We start from the raw sequence: 16,597 nt of genomic DNA, 5'->3' as shown, positions 1-16,597 counted from the left end.
TGGGTTTCGATCTTTTCCTGGGACCAGTTTTGAGTTCTGATGGAGCACTCCGATTCAAAACAGTGAACGAGTCTTCCACTCTTACAATTACTTTAGGCCTGCTATTCTTTCCAGTATTTTCGTTTCCCAAAGTTTTCACACTTAAAAGGTTGGGGTGTTTCCACAACTGAATTGAGAGATTTTTCAGGAAACCTCACACTGCCTCCCCACCTTCCATGCCACCCCCATCCCACTTTCCTCCTGTGATGGGGAGATTTTCCAACAGGGCTTGTGGACCTGTTCGTGTATTCAACTCTGTTTGTATGTTTGAATGCCTTTGTTAGTTCATGTGTTTGTTTGAAGAATGCATGACGAATCTATTTGATTATTAGTTTATGTTTGAGCCCGTCCAATTGTTCAAGTGTTTACCCAGAAGTGGTGCTAACAGCAGCCCCCAGGTGTGGTTGCTGATGGTGAATTCAACATGGTGGCCCCTATTTAATTAAAGGTGTAAATGTGTTAGAAGCAGTTCAGAGAAGGTTTACTAAGCTAATACCAGGAACGGGAAAGGTTGGACAGGTTAGACTTGCATCCACTGGAGTTTAGAAAAGTAAAAGGCGACTTGATTGAAACCTTGAAGTTCCTGAGGGTTTTGACAGGATGGAGAGGATGTTTCCTCTTGTGGGAGAATCTAGAACTAGGGGTCACTGTTTAAAAATAAGGGGTTGCTCATTTAAGACGGAGATGAGAAATTTTTTTCTCTGAGGATTGAGTGTCTTTGGAACTCTCTTCCTCAAAAGACAGTGGAGGAAAGGTCTTTAAATATTTTTAAACCAGAGAGGTAGATAGGTTCTTGATTAACAAGGAGGTGTTCCTCAGTTGAGGTTGGCCAGGCTGCAATGGCGCTGCAGATGAAGAGTGGACGAATCAATGCTGCTCTGCTGTTTCAGGAGAAGATGGCCCACAGCAATACTGAAAGGTCATGGGCCAGTGGAGCCTCCTAATCCTTTCCCAATGCAAGCAAGATGCCCTGGAGCTTGAGATCCGGCATGCACCCCGTGCAACTGGGCTTGGAGAGGCGGGGTTGCCAGATGAAGCTGAGTGCAGTGCACAGGGGTCAGACTTTCAGCTTGTGCAGCCATTCTAGTGTAGTCTCTTCATTGATGTGAGCATCGACCCTGGAGTCCCCATTGACCATTGGAAGATGAGGGCACCATGTGATGCACATCTCCATGGTCTCACCAGGGTGACTGGCATGCACAGTGACAGTATGATGACTTCAACCAATGATATTTCCTTGTTTTCCCTTTTAGGTTCACCAGCAGGCGTGTGCTCCGCAGACCCCAAAGGGCCACCCCTGACACCGGGGGATCACCGAGCTTCTGTTACAACAGCGTCACACTCGCTCTCTAAAGCAGGCGCCAGTGCAGATACCAGCATGTCGGTGGGCATTAGATCAGTGACAAGTGTCTCGGTGCACACTAGTGAGGGCACTCCACACTCGCTTGAGGTGCAGGTGGAGGCAGAGAGTTCCCAGGGTGCCAGCAGTTGGAGGACTGCTGGGGACCAGGATGATGCTCAGTGGAAGATGATGAGCCGCCTCTGGAGTCGTCCACTAAGCGGCAGATGGTAGATGTCCAGCGAGATTTGTGGGAGGATCTGGTGGAGATCCACGAGAGTATGCATGCCATGGTCTCAGTGATGGACGAGTCCATGTGAAGCATAAGCACTGCGTTGACCCTAATGACCGAGCACACAGCCTCCTCACTGAAAGAGTGGTGACTCTCATGGAGAGGCAGTTCCAGGAACAGAAACAAGGGTTCCTGGGGCTGCACTCGGACCTGCAGCCCTCACACAGGCACTGACCTCAGGTGGTCAGTGTCAGTGTGGGAGATGGATGAGGCACCCAGTATTCCATCTAGCTGCCCATCCATCAATGGCGAGCAGGGAGGTCCAGAGCGAGCTCATGTTGGCGCACGAGCTGCCTGTCGTCTCTGAGGGCTCTTCTCAGGGCGCTCTGGATGATGGCGGCAGCTCTTCCGCCCCTTCGCCCGTGACCGTGGCATCTAATGAGGCTGCGATGACTGGGGAGATGCCAGCCATGGCACTGGCCGCTCCCTCCCAGGTGGGGCCAGCACAGACTCCAGTGGCCAGAGGGTGACCGCCAAGATCATCAAGGCCAACAAGACACCAGAGTCAGCAGCTGCCTCCAATGCCAGTGCCAGCTAGGGGGCAGCACCAAGACACAGCACTCGCAAGCATAAGTTAAAGGCACCATGAGCACAATAGGGACAGGTCACAGGTGATTTTATGTTGACTTTATGTATACTGGTCTGGGGTTGAAGACCAGGAATGTTTATGTAAATATTACTGAACTATCAGAAAGCAATAAATTGTGTTTTTGTCATCATGGCCTGAGTATGCTTCACCTTTTTATTTCATTGGTGTGGGGAACACCAGTATGTAATGCTGGACGTAGGTGGCTCTGAACTTCATTCAGGCACTGAGTGTTCTTTGTGTTCAAGTGATAGGGTCCTTTCAGATCTGTGGGATGGAGAAGGCAGCCCTGGCATGCATTTGAAGCTAGCCTAGCTGAAGAAGCGTTGGATCAAGGTGTCCCTGCAGATTACCGAGGTTTGGCTCCAGGCCCTCACCATCCTCATCTTCGGACTCACAACTGGACACATCATCTGTGGCCTGTGCAGCTGCTTCAACATCCTCTTCCTCCACTGGGAACCCCCTTGCCAGAGCCAGATTGCAGAGAGCACAGTACGCAACCACTATCAGCGACACCCATTCTGGGGAGTATTGTAGTGCTCCTCTAAACGGTCCAGTGGTTACCAAAGAGGTTATGTAAATGCAAGTCTGATTTTTTTTTAAACCTTTAAACACTGATCCCTCATAAACTACTGCATTGAAACAAAGAGCCCCAACAGCAAAGAAAAGGGTATTCTGAACAAAGTGGACCAGTTCAAGTTCTGTTTTGGGTTCACAATCAATGCTTTGTCCCAAATTTCGTTTGGGGGCAGCTGTGGAGAGAGAGGAACAGAGTTTAAGGGTGGGGTTTTCTGGCCCCGCCCACCTCGGGGATCATCCGGTCCCACCGGATGTCAAGAGGCTTTTGGCTGAGCTGCTGAATCTCCCGCAGAGGATTCTGCCACAACAGGGCTGGAAAATCCTGGCCTATATTTGAGGTCTGTGACCCTTCTTCAGAGCCAAGAGTTCTGATGAAAGGTCACAGACGTGAAGTGTCAATTCTGTTTCTCTCTCCAGAGATGCTGCCAGAGCTGCTGAGTACTTCCAGCATTTTCTGTTCTTATTTGAGATTTCCAACATTTGCAATATTTTGCTATTGTATAACTGCATAATTCACTGCCATTTCTCTTCCAGGAATGTCCACCTCTGAGTTCTACTCTTCTCTCCAACAGGGTTTCTGTTTGTCTGTTCTATCTTGTTCACTTTCATTGCTTTGTATTTTCCTGCTCATGTTTGATCAGGAAATTCTATCCTTCTTTAGCAACTGTCTCCAGCTCCAATGATTTTCCATGGATTCCAACTAAAATTCCACCTTCATGTTTCGGATCCACCCACAATTACACATGCCCTTGGTGTGCAGCATTCCTTGAACTGTTGTTCTCACCTGTTCTGATGAAAGGGCACAGGTGAAACACGAACTATTTCTCTCTCCACGGATGCCACCAGACCTAAGTATTTTCAGCATTTTCTTTTTTTCCATTGCAAATTTCCAAAATACACAGTATTTTGATTTTACCCAAATCCCCTTTGTTTGCTTTTGGGTTCCGGGTACCTCAGGACTCGTGTACATAATCTGGGCCAACATCACTGCAGCACTGAGCGAGTGCCGCACTGGCGGAGGATCCATTTTTCGGATCAGATGTTAAACTGCTGCCCCATCAGAGGGATGGAGAGGGTGGGGAGGGGTTATAGGAGCTGAAGGAGGTTACTGAAACAGGGAGCCTTGAGCACTTACCGAGACTGATGTTTCATGGCTATACCAAGGGAGCACTGCACTGTTGGAGGTGCCATCTTTCAGATGAGATGTTTAACAGAGGCCCGGTCGGCCCAATCAGCTAGATGTCCACTGATGCAACTAATCAAACAAATGTAATGAATTCTTTTGAGCGTCCCGACAGTCTTCAGCCCAAAAGACCAGAACAGGTTAATTAACCATATATCTGCTGTTTTTCGAATCTTGCCGTGCGGAACTTAGCTACTTGTTGAAAGTAAAATACATTTGATGCTGCAAATCTGAAATAAAAACAAAATGCTGGAAAGACTCAGCAGGTCTGGCAGCATCTGTGGAAAAAGAGTCAGAGTTAACATCTCGAGTCTGTATGGCTCTGAAGAAGAGTCAAACGGATTCAAAGTGTCAGCTGTGTTAACCTAGGTAACATTTCAAAAGTGATTTGCCGACTAGGAAATGCTTTGAGATGTCCCAAGTTCTCCCTTTAATCAGCTCAAGGTTTTCTTTTCATTTCACAATTACGTTCTCTGATCCCACTTTACATAGATCTGAACCTCACAAGAGAGAGTGCTATGAGAAAGCTTCTTTTCACTCATTTGCAAGTGTCTAATGATAATTCCTAGCTTAAACACCAGGATTTCAGTGTTAAATAACCCTGCATCATAACAGTCAATTCTGTGACAAACGTTTTTTCATGTTTAAAAAATGCGAATGCTCTGCGTGTTAAATGATGAACCTTTTTTCCCAGCCCCTGTGGGTTTGCATCACTGCAGCTCATGATGATGAGAAGTTAAACATGCTTTAATCACCTCACTGCATTCTCTTCAAAAAAATGTCCCAAAGGCTTTTAAAAATATGCACTAAAATAGCTTCAGTTGCCCATCTTTTTCATGTTCTGTGGTTGAAAGAGATCAGCTGCTGAGGAATGGAATGGGACTCTCTACGTCACGCCAGCAAGCACTCAGGGCCAAAACAGCCTTATGTGCCTGGGATAAAGATTCCCAAGAGACTTTGCTATTGTAGCCTGTACTCCCAATCCTTTTTGGAAAACCAAAACATCCTGACTCTGTCAGCCGATCTCGATTGCAGATTAACCAAGTGGCACTTTGGTAATTGGCCCTGGTGCAGAAGTTACTCAGAGTTCAAAAGCTGATGAGCCACTGGGTTGCACTTACAAATCCCACTGCATTGGGAAAAGCATTTATGGGGAAGCTAGATAAAGATGAGGGAGAAAGGTGTAAGGTGATGCTGATCAGGTTGGAAGAGGATGGGAGAATGCTCGTGTGGAGCTTAATGGCCTATTTCTGTGTTGTACATACTATGTGTGTGTGTATAATATGGTCCTTCCTGCCAAGGAGAGTTTGCCTGAACCAAGGCCCCAGCTGCTCTCTTGGCTAGAGGCGAAAGGCACCAAGGCACTAGTTCTGAGAAGAGCAGGAGAGTTCCCTCTGGTGTCCTGGTCTTCATTTATCCCTCGAAAGAACATCACTAAAAACAAATTATCTGCTTCAACTTGTCGCTGTTCATGGGAGATGGCTGCGGGTAAATTTGTTACCGCGTTTTCCTGCGCACAACAGGAGCCACAGCTTAGAACTACTTCATTAACTATGGAGAACTCAAGGTTGTCAAAGGTATAAATCTAAGCTTTCACTTACTACTCCACTGAGGTGTCTGATTCATGCTGCCAACAGCAGTGGCAGGCTCCAAACGATCATGCTTACTGTGTGGTTTTTGGCAGTGGGCTCTGGTAGACTGTTCAACCCTATTGTGGAAGTGCAGCGGTAATACCAATCCTGTCCTCAACCTCAAGTCAATCCATGCACATTTCACAAAATAAGTCACCACACAGCAAACAATGGAGCAGAAACCAAAAGAAAAGCTGTTTTTTCCCCTTTGTTAGGTCAGGGACATGGAAATCAGCTGAGTGGGTTCAGTGATGAAGGCGGCATAAGATGCTCAATGAATGAGTTCTGCAAAAGCAACGATTCCTTAAGAGGAGCATATATATTGGCTTGTGAGAGCCCAAATAGACATGCAACTCCAAGTTGTTCTGTGCTGTAGACACCACCGAAAGTAGACCCCTCCAGCCAGCCATGAATTGGCAGTCAATTCAAGCTTAGCAAAAGACGAAAGAAACAAATTCAAAATAAAATACATCATCCAATTCTCAACTGCGACCACCCAACCAAAAATACTGCTGTGGGCTTGATAATTTTAACTTTGCTGAATATTGATGTACTTTCTATCTAACGGGACAAAAATAGAACATAATGAAATTTGTATTCTCAGAACTACACGTGTGTGATGTCATCTGCATTTGACATACATCTCTTCATCTCCTATTGCTCTTTCCGAGCCTAAAAGTCATTACCTTTTATTTCTCCTGTGTTCTGTCTGTTGTGAAGCTGTTTGTAAGTTCCACTATTTGTGGGTGAAACAAACAAATTAAGCCAAGCAATAGAACAACAGCCTATATTCCTCTTTGTAACATGCCCTTGAGGAACTGATTGCTAACGTTCTTGTAGCAACAAAGAAAGGAATGGAAAACAAAGATTTGAAAACGCTTTGTAGAATTCAAGTTGATCTGTCACCGAACAGCTGAACATTCAAATGGAATGGTTTCTGCCCAACTTGTCAGCAAGTCAACCAGGCAAAAACTTGTTTTCAGTTGTGGGTCCAGATGTCAGGCTCAGAGGTGTCCCTCTCCAACTGTCAAATGAAACGCCCCAAGATTAAACCTTCCAGGGACTCCCTTCCCAACAGCACTGTGGGTGTACCAACACAACATGGACCGCAGCATTTCAAGAAGCTGGCCTTCTCGAGGGCAATTCGGGATGGGCAATAAATGCTGACCTAGCCAGCGACGTCCACACGCTGTGAAAGAGTAAAGAAATTTCCTGGGAAGAGGCAAGGAAATTTGAAATGAAGCAACTCCCATTATTATTCATTATCGGAAATGGGAGGCCTCCAAACCTGCATGTAGACGATGACAGATAACTCTGACACATTTCACTTCAAGGCTAGCAGACACGTCACATTAAACCTAAATTAATCACTGTACAGAGAAATGCACAAACAAAAATACACATTCAACTCCACTGTGTAAAGATCCCACTTCAGATGAACCAAAATAGATAACTCATTTCGCAACTGCTACTCACAAACACTGGGCTCCAACTCCATGAGGATAAGCAGTTCCTCACTCAACAGTCTCTGCTCATGTGCAAGCTCAGAGTGGGTCAGTCACATGCACAAAGCCCAATCCTCACCCTTACCGACCATCTGCATGCCAAGATGGTCATTGATCAACAATGGAAACCAGGTTTCCTCCCCACATCACCACTGCCCCATCCCATCCTAAAGATACTGAGGTCAACTGCATTGGACCCCATTACTACCAAAGGTAAAAATGCAGATCAGAAATGAACATCGTTTCATTTGCCTCAGTACCACACCAAGCAGCGCACTTACCCACCGAGTCACAGGAAGCTGCTGTGCTTTCTCTGCGATTCATCTCTTCAGTAAAGTAACATCAATAGTTGATGTTCATTTCGGGAAAACCAAATTGACCTTGAATCACTGGTCAGCAATCTCCCAAGCTGCCCTGCAGCTGCAAACAAAATCTCGTGCAATTCAATTAGGAGGATCAGTGCAAAACTGCAAACTTTAAACTCTGTTTTGAGTTAACTCACCCCGCAATCGCAGTTTAATCAGACGCTTTAACATAGTTTCCTGTATGAATCTGAGATGGCTGATGTGTGCGTGGAGCACTGATGAGTTCAGACCGTTAAACTTGCCCGAGTACTGTTGCTTTTGCTTCTAACCCTTTCGTCAATTTTCTGTTCAAATTTTCTCAGCAATGGGGGAGATGCCCTCACCGATTCAGGCAAACCTGATGTTTTGGCATCAAGCGAAAATGACTTGCATCTATATAACGGATTTAGTTTAGTAAAACATTTCACTGGAGTATGAGTAAAACTAAATTTGACACCAAGCCATCTAAGGAGATATTAGGACAGAGGTAGGTTTTAAGGAGCATCTTAAAGGAGGAGAGAAGGTTAACTCTCCATTGCTTCATCATTCCCTATCTCTATCATCTCTTCCAAGCGTAATCCTGAGAATTTTGGGCCCTTCCAATTCTCTTTTGCACATGCCCGATTTTAATTGCTCCACTACTAGCGGCTGTGTCTTCAGCTACTTTGGCCCCAAGCTCTGGAACTGCCTCCCTAAACCTCTCCATCTTAGCCTTCTCCTTTATGATGCTCGTTAAAATCTACCTCGTTATTTCCTTATATAGTTCAGTGTCAAACTTTGTTTTGATAATGCTCCTGTTCACCTTTGGACATTTTATTATAATAGTGGTTGTAGATAAATACAATTTAGGGGCATAGGAGCCGGAGTAGGCCATTCAGCACCTTGAGCTTGCTCCACCATTTAACTGGGTCATGGCTGATCTTGTACCTCAACGCCATCTTGCTGCACCATCCCTGTATCCCTTGATGTCATTGGTATCTAGAAATCTAACGACCTCTGCTTTCAACATACTCAATGACTGAGCCTCCACAGCCCTCTGGGGTAGAGAATTCCAAAGGTTCACTACTCTGTAGCAGGACAAATTCCTCCTCATCTCGGTTCTACCTCTTATTCTGAAGCTGTTGGTGCTGTCATAAGGTATAATATAAATACAAGTCTTGTAACATATTAACCTGGCAGCAAATGTGACTTGTTGGAATTCCAAGCATGTCATTAAGAGGACACACTATTGTTAATCTTGTTGTGCTGTTATGGACGAGCAGTGCTTTCTGGATCTTGGCTTCGGTATCTGATTTACTGCCCCATTGAGGGCAAAACTTAGAATCTGCAATGCAATAACTTGAGGTACCACCACTCCGTGCTGAGGAAACACAAGGAAATAATGACAGAGAAGAGGCTACAAGGACCTCCGTAACAGATTTGGAAGAGTCATCCACAATATCTGCAGGAAGAATCTGAGCAGTGACTCAAAAGATGAAGGGATTTAGCTTCTGATAATTTCTCTTTTACATTTCACTGTTATTTTAATGATTGTTTCCTGCAGAAAGTGTTAGTCAGAACTATTTTTATACTTCCTGTGAGTCACTGGTGCAGCAGCTTCAGGGGAAGTGGGGGAGAGGAGGCAATGATTAAAAATCATGTAAGCAGCTATCAACTAAAACACCTGGGTCTCTAAACGTGGGTGCAGTCATTTTTGAGCATGTTGTAAAAGGTAGAGGGCGTTCCAAAGGCTACAATCCCTGCTCCTGAATGGTTGAGGCCCCAAGTTGCCTCGCTTCCATGGGGCCAGCGACTTATGCTTCAGTCCCAGGAAAGCATACTTGAAGATGAGGTTCTCAGCTCGGTAAGGAAGAGTGGGTAACTGAACTGAAGGGGGAGAGTGCAGCCCACATTATTTTAATGTGGGAGGAACATTCCAGTTCAAGCGGTCAGAGGGGGTCAGTCCGACAAGCCAAATATCTCGGTGAAGATTACAGCCGACCACGGCGGGACCACCAGGCCATTTGCGGTCAGTTACTAAATTGTAATGTTGGCTGAGGATGGGTGCCAAGAGTTGTACAAGACAAAAAGCGCTCATTGGGAAATAAAATGGGCACAGTTTCAAATGGAAAGCTCACTCAGTGGCACAGTTCACTGCGTGACCAGACTCCCACACTGTCAATTCATCAGGGCTTCATCACAACTCAAAAACAGCCGGAATTTCATTTCAAGCAGAATTTAATTAACCTTTACAGGCTGAGTACACGTATGCCAACAACACTGTATAATATCATTTGCAACATGAACGGTTCACACAGCTTTTTGGGAAGAACCGAATTTGTCACAAACAGCACAAGTTCCACCAATTCACTTGACCTCTTTTTAATGAAGCTAAATTTTGATGCATTTCTTTGCGTTCATTTGCATTGAGGTTGTTGGGAGAAATTGCCTGTTCAAGCACATTGCTCTTCCTCCTCCTACAAATCTTAACCCTCTTTGTACCTTTGGATGAACTGCAATTTGAAAAGTCCCTCAGCCAAATTCCTTACTTGGTTCTCTTGACATATCAGCAAACTTTTACTTCCCACATCGTAAATTTACCCCTCCACTTCCTCTCCCATTCTTCAAAAGACGTGAATGTATTCACTAAGGGTTTTCCTCCAAACTGATTAAAAATATTCTGCTATTCATCCAAACCTTCAAACAAACAGTAGCAGAAATACAATTGGCAGACTTAATAATTTGAAGCGCTGGATAGACCAAGAAACCTGCGCATCTTCAATTGTGGCTTCTTGAGGATCCCTGATTCTAGTCATTCCAACATTTACCAGCACAGCCTTTGGCTGTCTCAGCTCTGGAATTCCCTCTTTAAACCTCAACACCTTTCTCTCTCACTTTCCAGCTTCAAGACGTTCTTTAAAACCTACCTCTTTGACTCAGCTTTTGGCCATCTGCCCGAGTATCGCCATACTCGTTATGTCAAATGTTGCTTTCGGAGAACAACATTAGAAATTGGAGCAGGGGGTGGCCATTCGGCACATTGAGCCTGCTCCACCATTCATTAAAATCGTGGCAGATTCGATTGTGACCTTAACTCCACTTTCCTGCTTGCTGCCCAAAAGCCTTGACTCCCTTGTAGATCAAAGATCTGTCTAACTCAGGCTTGAATATATTCAATGATCCAGCCTCCATTGCTCTCTGGGGTAGAGAATTCCAATGATTAATGACACTTTGATATAAGAAATTCCTCCTCGTCTCTGTCTTAAATGGGAAACTTCTTATTTTTAAACTGTGCCCACTAATTCTAGATTCTCCTACAAGGGGAAACATCCTCTCAAAATCTGTCAAGCCTCTTCAGAATCTTATATATTTCAGTGAGATCAGCTCTCATTCCTATAAACTCCAATGAGTATAGGTCCAAATTGCTCAGCCTATAATACTCCTGTGAAGCACTTTCGAATGTTTCATTACGTTGTACAAAACATGTTATTGGACAAGACATGGAACACCCCACTATCAGGCCCTCGTTTGGTTATGGAATAAACAGGGAAGTGATCAATCCTACCACTGCTCACGTGAAAGAAGACGTTCCATTGCAAGACTTCACCATGGCCAAAGTCAAATATACAGTCAGGATGGAAAGCTTTCCAGCTCAGACATTCTCCACAATGAGAGTCACAGAAAAGCACCACGACATAAGCACAACCTTCGACTCCTTGTTGACTACAAACCTCACATAGAAGTTTGGAAGTGCACAATGCTTCAAATACTGATGAGTGAAGGAACTTGTCCGGTTGCAGGAGGACTTCTACTTTTAAAAAATTTATTCTCGGGATATCCTGGTTCCTACGCGATAATGGTGGTGGTGAAACATGTCCTTGAACCGCTCTAGTCCTCGTGCCTCAGGATTGAAGTGCCTATGGTCCCTCCCTGTCCCCGAACGCCTCGACTTTAAGTTTCTCATACTCAGGTTCAAGTCACTCCATACCTTTGCAACTTTTGCTGAATCCTACAACCCTGCAAAAAGTCTTCCAATTATATGTTCTCTTATACATCCTACATTTCCTTTCCAATACTGTTGGTGGCTCTGTCTTCAGTCAATTAGGCCCAAAGCTCTGGAGTTTTCTCCCTAAACCTCTCTGCGCCTCTCCCTCCTCCTTTAAGACACTCTTTAAAATCTAGCTCTATGATCAAGCGTTTGGTTGCTGGTCCCACTATCTCTTGGTCTCGGTGACAAACGCTTGGCCAATAACACTCCTGTGAAGCACTGCAGTGCTATTACAATGCAAATGTTATGTTACGCCAGGTAAAATCACATCTTCATCTGATAAGCCTGCCAGCGGGGGCAAAGGGCCTGTACTTCTTTGGCTGTGGGCAGACTAATCATTCAGATGTAACCACTCTTGCTCACTCAATTGTATGGACTTGATCGCCACCGTCCCCAGGCACTAACAGCTTGTTGTTCTGGTGTTGCACAATTTGTGGCACCAAGGTGCACAAGGGACAAGAGACACAGATCCACCTGCTTGGTTTCCTGTGAAGAATTGTATAATTGGTCGTCAGGGGCTGACCTCCTCTTGACTCCTGCAGTAGAGAGTGAAAAATCAAACACCTTACACCTGCTCGTGTCATTACTTCTGAAATTCACAACTCCCTGTGCTAAGAAACCAAATTATTGGGAAAATAATTGAAGCACAACAGAAGGAAAAGTGCAGCTGGTGACTGACAAATGTAGTTTCATTGCAGACCTATGGATCAATAAAACAAACTAAGGGAAGGATTGCTTCATTACAATTTTAACCAGACTTTCCATGAGATTTTTAAAGCTACCTTAGTTACATTGACCATCTGGTGAATTACCCAAGATAATTAAGATCCCGAATTGAGATCTGACAATTGAAATAAAAGGTTGCTCTGAAATCTATTTTTTGAAGGGAAGGTGTAAAACACAGATTAAAAAACAATTATTGTGCATGCCTTGCTAATTCAGGGTGCTGTGTTCTTTGGGAGCTGGGCAAAGGGAAGAATATTGACTTAGAAGCAAGCACTCTGTTCTACAGAGCTCAGCATCTAATTAAAACTGTTGGAATTGTTCCTTCCAGTTGCTGATGAATGATTGTATTTATACTTTGCAAGGAGCTCACGAGGCCCAGTGTTGAGGTTAGCAGTATAGTGGTTCAAAGGTCGAATGTGTCATGGAACCAGGTCATGGCATCCTGAACATGGTGCATTCGAATGTATAGTATTTTCATGCAAATGGCAGGAAACAGGCAGCACTACCCATGGTTTCGGCAGCAGCTGGGCTTCCCTTTCACTCCCAAAAAGCAGTGTTGGAAAGGTAACATGTTCACAAAATTCTTGGCTTGTTCCCCCATCACCTGCCATACCCCAAATCTCACCGAGGACTTGGCTAGTTGGCACAGCAAGCAGCTGCAAAGACCAGGACACCCCAGATTCCACCTTCGGCCTGGGCTTGATTAGCAGCCTCGAGCCAGGGTGGCACTAAGGACAAGTTATCCAAGGATGGGCACTGGGGAAAGTGGTCAGAGTTCCCCATAGTGATTGTTATCTCATTCTTCCAATGGAGGAAACACAAGGCAAGGCATCATTCACTGCCTAACCTCAACAGGCATCAAGCACAGAGCGTAGGATTAGCGTCATGTGGTTCGGCTGGACCAGTTAAGGGTAGGCAAGTTTACTACCCTAAAGGACATTCGGTGAACTGATTGTTTTTAACAAGAAAAACAACATGTTCTATGATCCATTTCTATCTGGTGCCAAGCCACAAATGACCATTTACTGACAACATGCCAAAGTGGGATTTGAACTCTTGACCTCTGGATTTAACAACCAGTACCTTAGCCACTGGGCTACCTAATGCAGCAACCTCATCGAACATGTTCTCGTGTGTACGTTGGATGAAAAGAAATTTGGGCTTGAATGTGAAGTCTCTCACAGGGGAACAGCTGACTCACACATGATTATGACAATATGCCAGTGCAGCTGAGGCTGTCAACAGGTTACCAAATTCATCAAAGGCAGATGGCACAGTCGGTCTTTTCAGGCTCTTGCAAATTGGGTGAGATTGGACAGACTGCGATCCTTCTAATCTCTGCTGTCTTGTAGTGTTTTTTGAACTGCCTATTTCTGGAGATTCTTGAAACCTGATACACTCAGAGTTACTTGTAAGAAAAGTTATCTGGCCCATCAGAAATTCAAATGTTATTAGTCACAAATCATCCCGATTACAAGTCAAAATAAACAAGGCCATGCAAGAGAGAACATCCTGTATCCGTGCCAGCTCTTCACGAGAGCAATTTAACACTAATCCCACTGCCCTGCTCTTTGCGCTGCTTCCAATTTTTATCCCCTTTTCCATTCAGAGATCCAATGGTCTTTGCCTCAGCCACTACCCATTCCAAAGCAATTAATTCACTACCACAAGCAGTGGTTCAGGCAAACAGCATAGACACGTTTAAGAGGAGGCTGGATAAACACGAGGGAGAAAGAAACGGAGAAAAATAAACAATCGAAGGGCTATGGGGAAAGAGAATGACAGTGGGACGAACGGAATAGCCAGTCCAAAGGGACAGTACAGACAGGATGGGCCAAAGAACCTTCTTCGGCATCATGCAATTCTATGACAGGATGATAAACCAAGATGAAGAGGAGGCAGCTCATGTGCAGCATCAAGGCTAGCAGGGAGCTGCTGGGCCAAATGGCCTGTTTCTGGATATAACTCAAATGTAATCCCGCCCCCACCCCCAAGAATCTTCTGCATATACTAAGTTCCTCTAAACTCTCCACTTGCCCTTTCATTAATTCTCCAACAAAACAAAATAATTCAAGTAGCGTGAATAATAATTATGGCCTAGTCAGCCAGTATTGACTAAGACAATTCACTACCACCTTCTCCAGGACTTTAAGGAATGGGCAGTAAACACTGGCCTTATCACCAGTGCCTGCACCTGCTTGAACAAAGAGAAAAAAAGGATATACAAAATGCTCCCCAGTGACACCCCGCTCCCCCCCCCCCCCCCCTCCTCCTCCATGTCCCGTTGTCCCACAATTTATTTCCCGGTTTTCTCTCTGAAAGCTATGAATTTGCACCCCACGTAGAATGGCAAGTAACCCAACAGGTCGAGGGCAGTGGGGAGAAAATGCAGGTGGTGTGTGGGAAAGGGTATTAGATGGAACTTCACTTACCAAAAAGAGAATGGTGTTGCATTTGGGGTCTCAGAGTCGGTATGTGATATATCAACATTGTGGGAAGGGAAACTGAAGGCCACAAGGGCGAGCAACTGAACATTATTTAGATTTGAAACTTTAGGCAGATTGTGGCTGGCTGAAGAATGTTACACCATGCATTTGTGACACCCGCATTTCCAACTTGCTCATTTTTGCACTCTGCACTGCACAAACCCCACTGACTGGAGCAGTTACAGCAGCCAAGGGTGGGTCCCTGCAGCACTGCCAAGAACCAGCATTCAACCAGCCTGACACCTAGCCCAATTATCCTCTGATACTAGTACTGTATGCAGCAATCAAATACTGCCAAACCTGTCAAAACAGTTTTCTCCCAGTGAGAATCACATTAAAAATAAACACTTGGGAGCTGCCTGATTATATTCTGACCGCTAAAAATATCCCTGCAGTATCCAGGTTGCAGGCACTTATAACGTGCACAGTGACAGTGCCATTGGAACATTACTGGCACTTTCCCCTCACTCCAAAAATACAACTCTTAAATAGAAGCACTGCGACACACATCTGCAGACTGTTAACATGTTGGTGTTCAAGGATCCTGCTCATAGGAACAATAACATGCCCATGCAATGGGTACAAATCAGACAGCTAGAGCCCAAACAGTGATTGGCCGACAAGAGGAAGGAGGATGGGCAAAATAAGGAATGAAACTCTGAATATAACCAACTACAATCAGATCGAGCACATTCAAGCTGAATGACCTTTATTATGCAGATGTCAAGCCTTAGCTCAGTGGCATGGGTTCAAGACCCACTCCAGAGGCCTGAATACAAAACCTAGACTGACGCTCCGGTACAGTAGTGTGGGAGTGCTACAAAGTCAGGAATGCTGTCTTTCAGGTCAGACATTAAATTGAGGCCCAGTCCGCCCTCTCAGAGTGGGTGGAGAAGTGATCAATGTGTGATTTGCTCTTCAATTCTGCCCAGTAATACTGCCAGAAAAATACATAGCATGGGTATCAGGTCAGGACATATTGAATTGAGTGCCCCCCAAAGTCAAATAGTCCAGTGACACTCAATGCCTAGCGTCATGTGTGAGGATTAGAAGAGATTCGAGTGAACTTCCTTGTGCTCCAACAAGAGGGAGCTGCTTTCACATTAGAGAAAAGGGGAGACAGAATTGGGGTGCAGTTTATAGAATTATTATTCCAGCATATCAGATTGGGCATAGACAGGTCTTGAGCTTGATACTGATAAATGACAATCACTGATCATGTAGCTTATGACATCTACTCCATTTCTTGTGAATTTCTGCCAGTGGTGTTCTAAATATATATGCGCACACAAATATATCACATGTCTACACTGACCTCTTCCCAAATGCTTCCATCCTCATCACCACCACAAATACCAGAAAGAGAGGGGTCAGGTGCTCTTGTGTCTCTGGCAGTCTGGAGCTGTCCCTCCCTTAGACGCATGGAGCAGTCCTCATACCAAATTGCTTCACCACCCCTCCAGGCTGCCTGCTGAAAGGTGCGGACTTGTCCCATGAGCGAGGGGTGGGTCTTCAGGCAAGGCAGACCCTGCTGCATCAGGGAGCGCGCTCCCATGATTGTTCTGAATGGCGACTACCTGGCAGAACAGCTGCCAACGACTGCACCCGATAGAACACACAGATTGGGAGACCTCGAGCTGATTTAAAACCCTTGGGGCCCTCACCAAGTTTGCTGACCAATTTTTTTTTTTAAAAAATCATCATCCAGGTATTGTTGCTACACATCCTCTATAAGGCAGCTGGGCCTAAGCAATAAGGATAGCTTGATCCCTTCCAAGAAACTGTTTCCCTTTCTGGCAAAGGGCCAAAGGATCAGAAATCAAAGCAGAACTCTTGATTTGACAATGCCTTTTTCTGATA

At 45.1% G+C, this 16,597-nt stretch overlaps 1 protein-coding gene across 49 annotated transcripts in view; it reads right to left on the bottom strand.

Moving 5' to 3' along the window:
* LOC144694882 (calcium/calmodulin-dependent protein kinase type II subunit beta-like) overlaps positions 1–16,597 on the bottom strand; it is a 248,380-nt gene that overhangs the window by 159,099 nt on the left and 72,684 nt on the right. The gene's annotated exons all lie outside the window — the stretch shown is intronic.

Source organism: Cetorhinus maximus, chromosome 20 (assembly GCF_964194155.1).
Source record: "Cetorhinus maximus chromosome 20, sCetMax3.hap1.1, whole genome shotgun sequence".
Lineage (NCBI taxonomy): Eukaryota > Metazoa > Chordata > Chondrichthyes > Lamniformes > Cetorhinidae > Cetorhinus > Cetorhinus maximus.
Note: the sequence above shows the minus strand (reverse complement) of the source record. Positions and strands in the feature narration are given on the sequence as shown.